The sequence below is a fragment of the Pteropus alecto genome, unplaced genomic scaffold, assembly GCF_000325575.1.
Source record: "Pteropus alecto unplaced genomic scaffold, ASM32557v1 scaffold106, whole genome shotgun sequence".
Lineage (NCBI taxonomy): Eukaryota > Metazoa > Chordata > Mammalia > Chiroptera > Pteropodidae > Pteropus > Pteropus alecto.
In genome coordinates this window covers 10,688,862-10,701,878 of record NW_006442103.1, presented here as the reverse complement: position 1 = coordinate 10,701,878, position 13,017 = coordinate 10,688,862, and the positions used below count along the sequence as shown (strand labels likewise).

The following is a 13,017-nucleotide window of genomic DNA, read 5'->3' as shown; positions in this document are numbered from 1 at the left end:
GATCTGGTGGAGGGTGGCAATGCCGAGTCCATCCATGCAGTCCTCCCAGGTATCCTCTGGGGCAGAGGTTATGAGCATTCTTGTATTCCTCGTCAAACCACATCTCTCAAGGTCCAATGTGGAGTAGAGAATTGAGATGTTTTCAAAACATGACAATTTTTAAGATAGCAATAATTCCCCCCAACTGAAATCTGAACTTGAAAACTTTTGAGATTAGGTACTGTGACCTGTTCGGCTCTCCCTTTGCCATCCTTCTCTTTCTAAATAACTTTGAGGAAAGTGAAGATGTGGGCCTTTTCTCTCTTGATTAGATCAAAAAAGAAGCCCAGAATATAAAAGCATAAAAAGCCATAGTATTGTAGTATGTAGACATACTCATTTAATTAAAACTAGCTATTAAAATAAAACTTTATAAAGCATAGAACATTGTGTACAATGCTACCGTTTGTGGTTCTAGAAATGATACGTATGTGTATTTGCATATGCATTTTTTGTATATTCGTAGAAACTTCGTTTGGAATACTTGGGAGATTGTTACTAAGATCACGCTGAGGAGGGGGTGTTGAGGGTCTTGGTAAGAGAGAGACTTAACTTTTCATTGTATGCATTATGCATTATTAAAATAAAACTTGTTTTACCATGTGCATGCTGTTTTTTATTTTTTAAAATAGAAATTATTTTTTGCTTTTCTTAAAAACTACTTTCATGGAAAAAGTAAAATATATACAAAAGTAGAATACTATAAAAAACTTCCATGTACCCAACACCCAATTTCAACAATTACCAATTCATGCCAATCTTGTTTCATCTTTACTCTTCCCACTGTTCCTCCTCTTCATTTTTCTGTTGCAGGCTTATCTGGTGCATTTTTTGCCCCAACATGGAATCAGTCATTTTTTCAAGGAGTTCTGGTTCCTTTTAGTGGAAATGATATTTAAAGACAAAAATCGGGATACTAGGGGATAAAAAAAAAAAAACCAACACACTATTTGTAAAAGCGCATGCACACACACACACACACACACACACACACACACACTTCACATAGGGCATTTTAATCTATTTCAAGTTAATATTAACACAAAATCGAAGGTGTAAGCCATTAACTGATTACTTAAGGTAATAGCCAATTTAAATAAACCAGGCTCCAGACTGACTATTTTTGGCCTAAACTGACCTGCTTAGGTAACTCGCTGGTCAACAAAAAAGATAATGACCAAATAAGTATAGTTTTCCAAACCTCATGATAGGGAGTGAGGGAACACAAGAGAGAATTCAGGGAGCTGGTACCAGTATGTGTGGCAGTGCCTGAGTCTCTGCTAGGCTTAATGGCTTTCCATTTGTAATACCAGCAAGCTTGATGGAAGCTACTGCCCATAGCTAGCTTCAGCACAAATGCCTGCCTAAGATGATTAATAGTCGTTCTGGTGTCAAGAGGATTGGTAAGTTCAATGGGTAGAAAGAAAAGGCCTGGATTCCATTATCAGTTACAGAGCCAAAATATGGCCTATGGAGTGTGTGCGTGTGTGTGTGTGTGTGTGTGTGTTCATGACAAATGGATAATGACATAATATGTTGACCCACGCTGTAGTCAAATAAGTTGTTTTTTCATTTCCTTTGTGTTCTTTAAAATACGAAGCTATTTAGAGAGGTTGAATCAGTATATTTTCACACATGTGCTTTTCAGATAGTGCTGAGAGGATAAAAGTGACCCATGATTTAGAAGTCCAGGACTTTGAACCTTTTTTCTGGTGCTGGTAATGGAGTTGTTCAGGTCCAGTCCAAGCTTTCATCTGATCTCCTTATGCTCTATAGCCAGATTTGTGAGAACAGCTGATCTGGGCAAGGAGGATCTTTCAGCAGTCACGAAAACAGAGTTAAGCTACCAACAGATTCCCCGACCATCAATCATAGCAGCATGTTGATCTTTTAGTGCCTTGTTAAAAACCAAGTGCACTGAAAAACTGCCACTGCCCATTCCGGCCTCAGTGTTGGCCCCTTGGAGCTGTACAACTTGAAGGCACTAGTACCCAGTTTGCATTATAAAGACACTTACTTATTTGTGGTACGTGGGGTTTTTTCAGCAGTTTTATTAAGATATAATTTACATACCATAAAGTTCACCCAGTTAGAGTGTGCAATTCAGTGGTTTTTAGTACGCACTTCCAGAACTATGTATGTGGTCCATCCTTTAATATTATTACAGAAAGCACTCGGCTATAACTTCTCCTAGGTGACTAAGCCCTAATATAATTACTTCTTTCATTTATTTAGACAATTTAAAGTGCAGTGTTTAAGAGCATGGACTCTGGAACCAGCCAGCCTAGATTAAATCCCAGGTCTGCTGTGGGCCTCAGAAGAGATACTGTTAATCTCTCTGGGACTTGATTTTCTCCTCTATAAAATAGGAATAATCATAGAATCTCTTCACTTGGAGGATTAAATGAGATAAAACATAAAAAGAATTTAGTGCCTGGGATCTGTTAAGCACTATATAAATTTTACTATTACTAATATAGTTTCTCTTTGCACTTGATTATATAGAATTGGATTAGTCATAATCCTTAGTTCATGACACGCAGTCATCAACAGTTCATCCATGGACCTTTAAACTTTAATTTATTTATCAAGAACATGGTGAATACCCATGAACCTACCACTCGGATCCAAAAAACTAGAAAGCTACCAATAATTTACATCTACCTAAATGCTCCTCCCTTTTCACTGCCTACCTCCTTCAGTAGGTAGCTACTATCCAGAATCTGGTATTTAGCAATCCCTTATTTTGTTTTAAGAATTTTAAAGAATATTTTAATGGAATTTTACAGAATTCATGTGTGTGTGTGTGTGTGTGTGTGCGCATACCCACTCTAGCAGAACAAGGGTCTCAAGATCTGGACAGTTCTTAGCAAATTGCTATTCTTGCTAAATGTTAAAATGTAGCACAGTATTTTACAGAGGTAGCTGTAAACAGGATGAGCTTGACAAGAACCCAGGGGATAACTGTAGCCAAGGAAGAAGAAATCAACATGTAATTAACCAAAGAGTGTATATAAGCAATGGCTAAGCATCCTTTTAGTGATTTAGAGCTTTGGCTGTGAGTCCTCTGTTTCCATTACTACCTCTTGTTCTTGTTCTTGTTCTTGTTCTTGTTCTTGTTCTCAATAAGCTTTGGATGTGAGTCCTCTGACTCCATTACCACCTCTCGTTCTCGTTCTCGAACATCCCAAGTGGCAAACCCCTTGAGTTCAGTAACACATGGGTGTGCACACACATACCTTAAAAGTATTGTTTTATTTTTGCTTGTTTTTTTTAACTTATATACATTTATATTTGAACAATATTGTATTTTCTGAGACTTGCATTTTTCATTCATAATATTATTATGATTCTTCCATGTTATATGAAGCTATAGTTTACTTATTTCCATCGCTGTAAAATATTCCATTGTATTGAATATACCACCATTTATATATCCACTCTTCTTTTGATGTACATATGGAGCCTTTCCTGTTTTTATGTTATTATAGACAGTACTAATTCATGTGTCCTGAGGCACACAAGCGAAAATTGCTCTGGGATAGCATAGGGAGGTGATGGTATGGGATACCTAAGAGTGGAATTACTGCATTATAGGGCATATTGAGTGGTCAATTTTACAATAATGCCGAATTGTTTTCTAAACTGTTTTTTAATCAATTTACAGTTTCACTAGCAACGTATAAGAGATTTTATTGATCCACGTTATTGGCATTTTAAAACTTTTTTTTTTGCCAAACAAGAGGATGTCAAATAGCACCTCTTTGTGGTTTTGATATTTTATTTCCCTGAATACTAGTGAGGTCTTGTATCTCTTTATACGTATGTTTCTTCATCTATGAAATATCTATTGTGTCTTTCACTTACTGAGTTATATCTTTTTCATATGTCTAGAAGTTTTTCATATAGTCTTTTTTTTTTTTTTTTTAAAGCCTGCAGCACTTGGTATTCCTAGGTGGTCTCCCATCCAAGCACTAACCAGGCCCGGCCCTGCTTAGCTTCCGAGATCAGACGAGATCGGGCACATTCAGGGTAGCATGGCCATAGACTTTCATATAGTCTTGATTCTAATCTTTTGTAGGGTATGTGGCAAATATCTTTTTCTAGTTTGCAGCTTACTTTTTCAATTAACTTGTGTTTTAATATATAAAAGTTCTTATTTTTAAATAAGGTTGAGTTTAATAGCCTTTTATAGTAAGCACTTTTTGTATCTTGTCTAAGAAATCCTTCACTTCCCCCAACCCTGCCACCAATATTTTCAACTATATTAAAGTTGTATTCTTTCTCATACATGTTAGAATCAATTCATCAAGTTCCATGAACCACTATGATTGGGGTTTCATTAAATCTATGAGTTAATTTAGGGAAAAGTGACATCTTTATGAAATTAAGTCTTTCTGTGAATGGGATATCTTTTTATTTAATTAGGTCTTATTTAATTTCCTTCAGCAAAATTCTATAATTTATGAGTACTCTTGCATGTCTTTTATTATGATTCATTGCTATTATTAATGGTGCCTTTTTTTTAAAGTTATGCTATTTGTTGTCAGTGATTTGAAACAGCCAGTTGTTAAACTGTCCTATTATTTATATTAACTTAGTGTATATAGATCACTTTGAGTTTTCTGTGCAGACAATCATATCATCTACAAATAATAAGAGTATTTCTTCCTTTCTAATCATTATAATTTAAGATTTTCCAGCTTTATTCTGCTAACTAGAATCTTTGACACAATGTTAAAGAGAGTGATAGCAAACACTCCTATTTTACTCCGATTTTAAAGGGAATGTTTCTAATGTTTTTTTTTCTATTTAGAATGATACTTATTACACGTTTTGTTTGTTCACATTATGTTATCCTTATATCAAGGAAATCCACTTTATTTCTAAATTTCTAAAAGTTTTTAATCGTAAGTAGATGTTGAATTTCTTCCCAGGTGAAAGAAACTTAAAGAGACATGACGATAAAATCAATGCATGATGCCATATTATATCTTAGTTGGGGGCAGAAGGTATAAAGGACACAATACTAGGATAACTAATAAAATTTGAGTCTATTGTAAATTAGTTAATATTAATATATCAATGTTGTATTTCCTAATTTAGATGATTATGCTGTGGTTATTAAGATAATATCTTTGTTCTTAGAAATTCACAGTGAAATATTTAAGTGTAAAGGGACATGATATCTCCAGCTTACTCTAAATGGTTCAGAAAACTTTCAAGGAATGGATCATTTCCTTCTATTGCACAGCTCTGTGATCCTTATGATGCTTCATGATCTGATATGGTAAATCAAGTTCCAGCCATCAAATAACATTCCAGTAAACCAGCAGGGAAGAATAAGAGAGGAAAAACAGGATGTCTCTCTCCTTTTAAGACACTCCTAATCATAACTCACTACAATTCCACTTCTATCTCATTGGCCAGAGTGTAGACATTTCGCCACACTTAAACAAAAAAGGCCAGAAAGTGTATTCTGTGTTTACTTTAGCCAAGACAAAAATCAGTGGTCTTATTTCTAAGGAAAAGAAGGAGAGCAGACATTGGAGTCACCAACAACTCCCCCTTGGGTGAATTATATGACATGATGCATGTAAAGCTCGTAGTACTTAACAGGATTCAATTAAATCATTTCGCTTACATTATTCAATTTGATCCTCATAGTAATCATGTAGGTTAAGGCAAATCCGTGTACTCTGGAGGATACCCCTAACTCCACCCCAAAGTCTGTGAAAAGCATTTGATTTGAAGTCATCCTTACATACTATGGATGACACTACTAGTTGCCTAACCAATATCCATTCTCTCTTTCGTTGTTGTGAACAAGTACAGTACTTTGATGGGGACATTTTTTAGAACAAATGTTATAGACAATTCCATAGATCTCTAATGTAATGGGAAAATACATAGTAGCTATGTTAGTATCTGCCTGCTATAAGAAGTGTGCTTTAACCTTGGTAGTTTATAGCAACTGGAAGAGAGTATTTCATTTGATTGTAGGCAGTTTAGAGGTGAAAATTAGGTGTCTTGCAAAGGAGTTGGGGATTCAGGTATTCTCAATTACTGGACAAAGCTTCTAAAGTCAGAGGCAGTGAAAGCTTGATTTGCTGCTTCTTTTTGGGTATTAGGCAAAGTTCTCTTGCTGCTCCCTGTGCTGGGTGGAGATTCCAATTGAAAGAGCTCTCGATAGTATATTCTACATAGTCTTCCCATCTCTTGCATATCAGATTCTATCCACCTATAAAGACCTAATTTGAAGTCATCGAATTAACAAAATGCGAGAACTCCTGTCACCGTGTTTCAGTTGGACAAAAAGTTGTAGCTTCCGTTATTTCCTGGTATGTTTAGTATATAAAGTTTTTCACACAAATGCAATTAACTCCTGAGATCTCACGAGCCACCTCTGTGAGCCCATTATTAGCCAGAAGAGATCAACTTTGGGGAAACCTAGCCCTTTGACACAGCTGTAAATCATCTAGTAGAAAATGGACTTCTGCAAATGTTTGTGTATGTGTAGCACGAACATAAACAATATTTCCATGACATTTAAAAAATTATGAGCTCCTTGAACTACTCAATTAATTCATATTTATTAAGCATCTTCTATGTGCCCAGCACAGTGAAAACACAGTGAGAAATTGTATGATACGATCCCTATCCAGAATTTGCTTGGATGGGAACAAGAATCAGGTATACTTAAAATTAGTCCATGAATTATTAAAATGTAAAATTTTTAAAGTTAAGTCAAATATGAAGGTTTAGTAGTAGGAAAGATCAGTACAGGCTGGGGCAGTCGGGACTTACATATGTTCATGGTGAAATTCCAGACAATACAGAATGCAGCTGTAGAATGCTGATTAAATTCCAAGCAATGTTTTGTTAAGGGCACTGACCCTAAATTTCCTTACTGCGTAACCTTGGACATGTCGCTTAACCTCTCTATAAATGGAAACTATTATGAAGAAATGAGATAGGATGTAAACTATGACAATGTGAGGAATTATTATGGGTGTTTAAGCTCCAAAGACTCCAAAGGCTTGGGAGCAGGATGAGATGAGAGAGCTGTATCTGGGATCCTAATAATTAGTGTAATTAGGAATAGAATAGATTAACTCTTATTTGAGATGTTTTTAGGTATGTAGAAGGAATTCTTGCCTACAGTTGAGGGTGAAGATGATCTCTAGGATCTCTCCCAGCTCTGCAATTCCCAGATGCCAGGACACAAACCTATAGTCACACAGGATGAGACAGGCAGGCCCCAAAGAACATGGTATAGGTGGGGACTGCATTGGAACGAGAGCCCTGGGATTTTCTCTTGCTCCCAATGACAGATGCTCCAGAGAGCATTGCTAATCCTAGGACAATGCTTTGCTTGAATGAATTGAGGTGAGAGCAGACCATCCCCAGTCCCTCAGTTGCAGAGAGATTTCTGGTGAAGCGGATGGGTGTCTGTGTGTTATTACAAAGCCAGCTCTGTGTCAGTTCAGCTGCCTTGTAGGAGAAGAGTGACTTGATCTAAACCCATGAGAATGAATTCTTTCCAGCTTCCTTTCCACCACCATCATCATGGACCAAATTACCATCATCCCAGACCACTTCATTAGCCTTCTAAACGGTCCACTTATGTCCACTCTGGCCCACATCCAATCAGTTCTTCACTCAGCAGCTTGAATGATCTTTCCAAAACACAAATCTGATGGCTTCCATTGCTCCTCAGATAAAGACAAAAATTCCTAACATAGCCTATATGGCCCTATAAGTTTTGGCTTTTTCTAACATTCTAGCCTCATCCTGTTTCACATCCCTCACTGGCCTTCTTTCTGTCCCACACACTCATCGAACTCCCTTCATCTCGGGGAACATGCTCTCCTCCACCCTCATCACCATTCGAACTCCTACTCATACTCCAGGTGTCAGCTGCAGGTCACCTCCTCAGGGCAGCCTTCCTCGACCAGAATGAAGTTCCCCTATTACAGGCTCTCATTTGGCCACGTGATATGCCTCGCCTTAATGGCACCTGTCACAATTACAATTTTACAACTGTTGTGATTATTTGATTTACAATTCAGTGTGTTTGAGTCATGCCTTTCTCCCCCCAAGTCTTCATAAGGACAGGCCTGTGTGTCTGTCTCCTTATCATTTTATCCATAGCTCTCAGCACACTGCCAGACACATAACTGACACACAAAACTTTTTGTTGAGTAAATGAATGAACATAATCTATGCAGTATTTCCCAACATCCCATAAAAAGAGTCAAATGAGTTTAGAAAACACTTCATACCATATTATCCAAGCCTCTACCCATACCCCCATGCATCTTTGCATATAAAAGATGCTAGCAAACTCTGCAGTAAAGAAGCCCTCTACTTAATTCAACCATGGACTATAAACCAGGGTTCCCATGCTCTGGGAAACTACCATGGGCAATGTTTCTACTTGCGGGAGATAATCCTCGTTGCCCACGATAGTGCTGTTTTCGGAAGCAGCAAATGGCAGGAAGGTTCTAAGTGTTTGCCAAAAGGAATTTCCCAGGAGTTAACCTGCCCTGGGAATCCAGACAAGTCTAGGATTTAAGGTTTAAAAAATGGAGCTACAATCATGAACAAGCTCTAAGAACAAAAGCTTCCCCATTAGCGGAAGAATGGACTCTGTCAGCACAGTTTGTAGAATGAATGGAGGGGGAAGGTATCTGGGCTGATAACACATCAGCTAGTGGGCCCCTCCTTTCATAGAAAAGATAATTGTATGGTTAAAACGAAGAAAATTCGGTTGTGAGGAGATGTTTAAGCTTTTGTAACTAACGTATGGGCATTTTAAGTAGCTAGTTAGTGAAGACTGGCATAATAAACCACAGGGTATAAAGGTGCTTACCCAATAACTGGATTTAAAAAGATACCACAGACACTCTGAGCATAAGTAAATACTGATCTTCATTTGGTTTGGTGATAAACATTTTGTCAAGGGCTATTTATTCTAGGATTTCACATTACCTTTTTTTTTTTTTTGTCAAATCTAATGTTTTCTTCCCCCCACTTCCCCCCGCCACGACTTCACCAGTGTTCAACCTCCTTGATCTTTTTTGTATCTTTTTGACAGTGTTCAACAACTTCTCCTCCAAATTCTCTCTGCCTTTGTTTCTGTGCCCTGCACTTGCAATTCAGTCGCATTTCGACCAATATTTATTGATCATCTGTGATGTTCAGACACTGGGTTATCGTCATTCATTTATAAACTCATTCATCAACATGAATTGAGTTCCTACTGGATGCTGGGCATGGTGCCAGTGACTGAGATACGAAGATGAACAAGATAAAGGATCCCTGACTTAAACTTAAGCTGCAAGGTCTAGCGAAGGAGACAACTCACATATCGCAAAATAACGATGGAAGTGCAAACTTGGGGGGCCGTGGCCCTGAGAGGAAGAACCAGTTGCTTCTCTCTGGGGTGGGGGGATACGTTGCACAGCATAGTGTGTGGCAAATGCTAAATCCTCAATAAATATTTATCACAGGAACAAAAAGCCTTCTAGGTGGACAGACTAGCCTGACAAGGGGATCTGCAGGGAGCCCCGCTGGGTAAAGTCGCAGTTTTCAACTCAGAGGGAAGGGTTTCAGATTTTCTGGGGGCGTGGAAGTGTTGGTGATGGGGATAATGTTCATCTGAAAGAGAAATGTTTTCTTCCTGTTATTTAATTTATAAATTTTATGTATCTGCCTATTTAAAAAGCACATTATATACATTATTAATTCACAATTTCAATTTTATACATTTATATATCATAAATGAGAATAACATTATTGTTTTTATAATATAAATTATAGGAATTAAAGCTTAAACTGGGAAAGCCGGTAGATATTGAAGATACAGAGGTTTTGCAGCCAAGCCACTGTCCCCTTGAGGGTAGTGGCAAAGCAGCTCTCTGCAGTACAGGAGACAGCTGACAGCTGCTGGTGTCCACTGCCAGAAGCTGGACCAAGTCCTTCACGAAAGGGGCCTGTGGGCAGCCTGTGCCAGAGTCCCCCCATTCACCAGCACCCTTACCTCTTTAATCACACCACCGTGGCACACCTCCTTGGTGCTCCCAGGCTCAGCTTCAAGTCCTTTCATTTGACCTTCAGTAAACTCCATTCCACATCATTCTTCATTCAACTTACCCTCTGATCATCTCATATACTTTATTCGGCCTTGCTCCACCACCCACTCTTTGAGGCAAGGAATGGAGGCATGCCTTTCTTGCAGGATGTCCAGCACAGAGAAGGGGACATATGTATGTATCCTCAGAGCTCAAGAGATGCTTGGTGATCTATTACTGTTATGGCACGAACGACTCTAAGACCCATGGAGCCTATTGAGATTAATTATGAGCCTTTATTAGCCGGCCGGCGACTGACTCTCTACCTCGCAGGGTTAGAGGAGATCAGCCCCGAGCTTCCAGAGGAGGCAGCTTATAAAGCCTCCTACTACATCCTTGAATAAGCAGATTACAAGAAGCAGAAGTTAGCCGGTAACGTTTTGTACAAAGATAAATGTTGCGCTTCCGGGGAACTCTCAGATCAAACAGGGCCTAGTAGACAGTTTTATCATCTGCACCTTGGAATGTTGCGCTTCTCCTGGGGCTGGCGCCTGGAGATTCCACCTCCCTGTAACTGAGTTACTGCTCTCCCTGGGGGCTGGCGCCTGGAGATATACCACCTCCCCGAAACTGGAGAATTTCCACTTTTACATTACCAGAGGCTCTGGTTAATGCAGAGACTGCTGAGTGTACTGGTTTCGATGTCCATTACTATAGCAGAATGAATGGTTTAGAAAACCACCACCCCATTGTCTTTCGGAGGGAGAAGAAAGAAGAAACTCTTGCCACTGTCCAGAGCTTGCTGGGCCAGGTCTGGAGGGCGAGCCGGGCCTAAGAACCAGCACCACTCTGATTTGAGCCATAGCCGGAGGTCCTACTCCACGTCCCTTTGTTCCAACCCACAAAACAGAGCCAGGGATCCCTGGACTCATTGGGCGCTATGTATAGTTAACTAATTAGTGGCTATAAAGTGTTGCCACACACCGAGTGTAATTATGGTGAGTAATTATTTTTGGCCAGAGAGGCAGCATTCCAGCATTGTCGAAAAAGAGATAAGTGATTGTGTGTTCCTAGCACCTGTGGGAAGGAGAGCTGTTTTCCTGCCCTCGGAGGGTCAGGAACTGGGACACAGTTTTCTGATGCCCAGGGCACACCTAGGCAGGAATCTCCGAGTGGATTTCTTACTTTTTGGGGAAAGGAAAAGGCGTTTCCTAAGTGCACTGTCGGAAGCCACCACCGAGGCAGCTTTGTGTGATTATTGTCTTCAAGGGACTGATAAGCTGTCACTGACAGGGTGGACAGGTCAGATTTCTGAGTGACTCACCCAGGAGGCAAGAACTGGATCTCTGAGTGGAAACGATAAGGAGCAGATTGAGTGTCAAAAAGGGAGGAAGACCAAATCTTTTGATTATAACTTTTAGAAAGTGGAAAAGGCTACTTTGAGTGATAATGAGTGCCCTGTCGCTAGAGGCATTCAAGCAGAGAGTTGAGAGCATTCAGTGGGGATGCGGTCGAGGAGACTGTAATGAGGTAGAAGTGTGGAAACCAGCTTACTTGGGCCCGGAAAGTTCTGGATCTTCATAGGAAGGGTGCGTGCCTTGCGGGAGAGGAGGTGTACAGGAAGGGAAGAAAGGATAGCCATCGGGAAGCTGGAGGCAACCTCGGCTCAGCGAGGCCAAGCTCTATTTTGCTAAGGGCGGTCCCTGTTTCTTAGGCGGCTTTAGGCCCCAGAGCCTGTAACTGTACACAGTCTCCTCACTCAGTTAATTCAGCAAACATTTACAGGCCTGAGAGGCAATTCCCCACAGCGGACCCCATGTGGGATTGCCTGCGCTCGCGAGCCTCCTGCTGAGTGACCGGCAGAGGGCAGCAGAGACAGGCAGATGTCAAACTGCGCAGCCCGTTGGCTCAGCTTCCCCGCTGGGGAAACTGGGTCACTCGGTCCTGCCAAGCGGCAAACATTCCGAGGGGGGTGAGCACATTGGGCTTCCCAGCAAGGACTGTGCGGCCCCAGATGCCACCTGACGGGGCCATCGGAGCCCTCGCGCCTCTGGACTGGCACAAGCAGCTCCTGCTTGCAGAAAGAAGGATGGGTTAATAACATGGGATGGTTCAGGGCTGGCTGAACCTCGTCCAGGCAAAGGATTTCCCCCGCCCTCCCCCGTCTCCCCCACCCCCAGCCACACATTGTGGGTGCGGACAAGTCTGCTTCTCAGAAAACCCGGGACCTCACTAGAGTGTAAGGCTGTCTTTAGGGCTGGGTTGAAACCGCCACTGAGCTGAGGGAAGGGCTCAGGTCTGGATAAGAATCAGTTAACGCTAGACCTGCTACTCAGCGGTTAGGAGACAGGTTTAGAGTCAAATTTGCTGTTGTGTCCTGGGTTAGCCACCAATATGTTATGGGACCTTAGGTTAGCCACTCTCAGACCTCAGTTTTCTTTTTCATAAGCCAGTAGGCTCCATTATAAAAATGAAGTGGAAGGATGATGGGAGTGTGCCAGAGTATTCTTTTCCCTCCCCAGCCCTCGTCTGGGTGGGCACCATCTGCAGGGGAGAGCAACGGGAAGCAGAGGCTTTTTGAGCCTGGCAGTGAGGACCGGATGGATGCTCACGGTGCTGTTAGCCTGGGCAGGGGGAACTCATCCTGCCGGAGGCCGTCCTGAGTGGGGCCTCTGGGACTGCCTCTCTCCACATCCCCATCTATCCCCACAGCACCCTGCTGCAGAGAGATGTGAGCACCTGGGGAGAGCATCTTTGCCACCGTCAAACCTGGTCATTTGAGGTCTTCAAGGATCAAGAAACTAGGGAGGTGGAACAGCCCTGGAATGAGAAGGGACTTGGAGGATGGAACGGGGAAGGAAGGTGTCACTCCTAACACTCCAGCTCTTCCCGTGGACTCTGT

General features: G+C 41.0%; 1 pseudogene; it reads right to left on the bottom strand.

The window, feature by feature from the left end:
• Positions 1–3,969: 3,969 nt before the first annotated feature.
• On the bottom strand, positions 3,970–4,088 carry LOC112469202 (annotated as a pseudogene).
• Between the last annotated feature and the right edge of the window lie 8,929 nt (positions 4,089–13,017).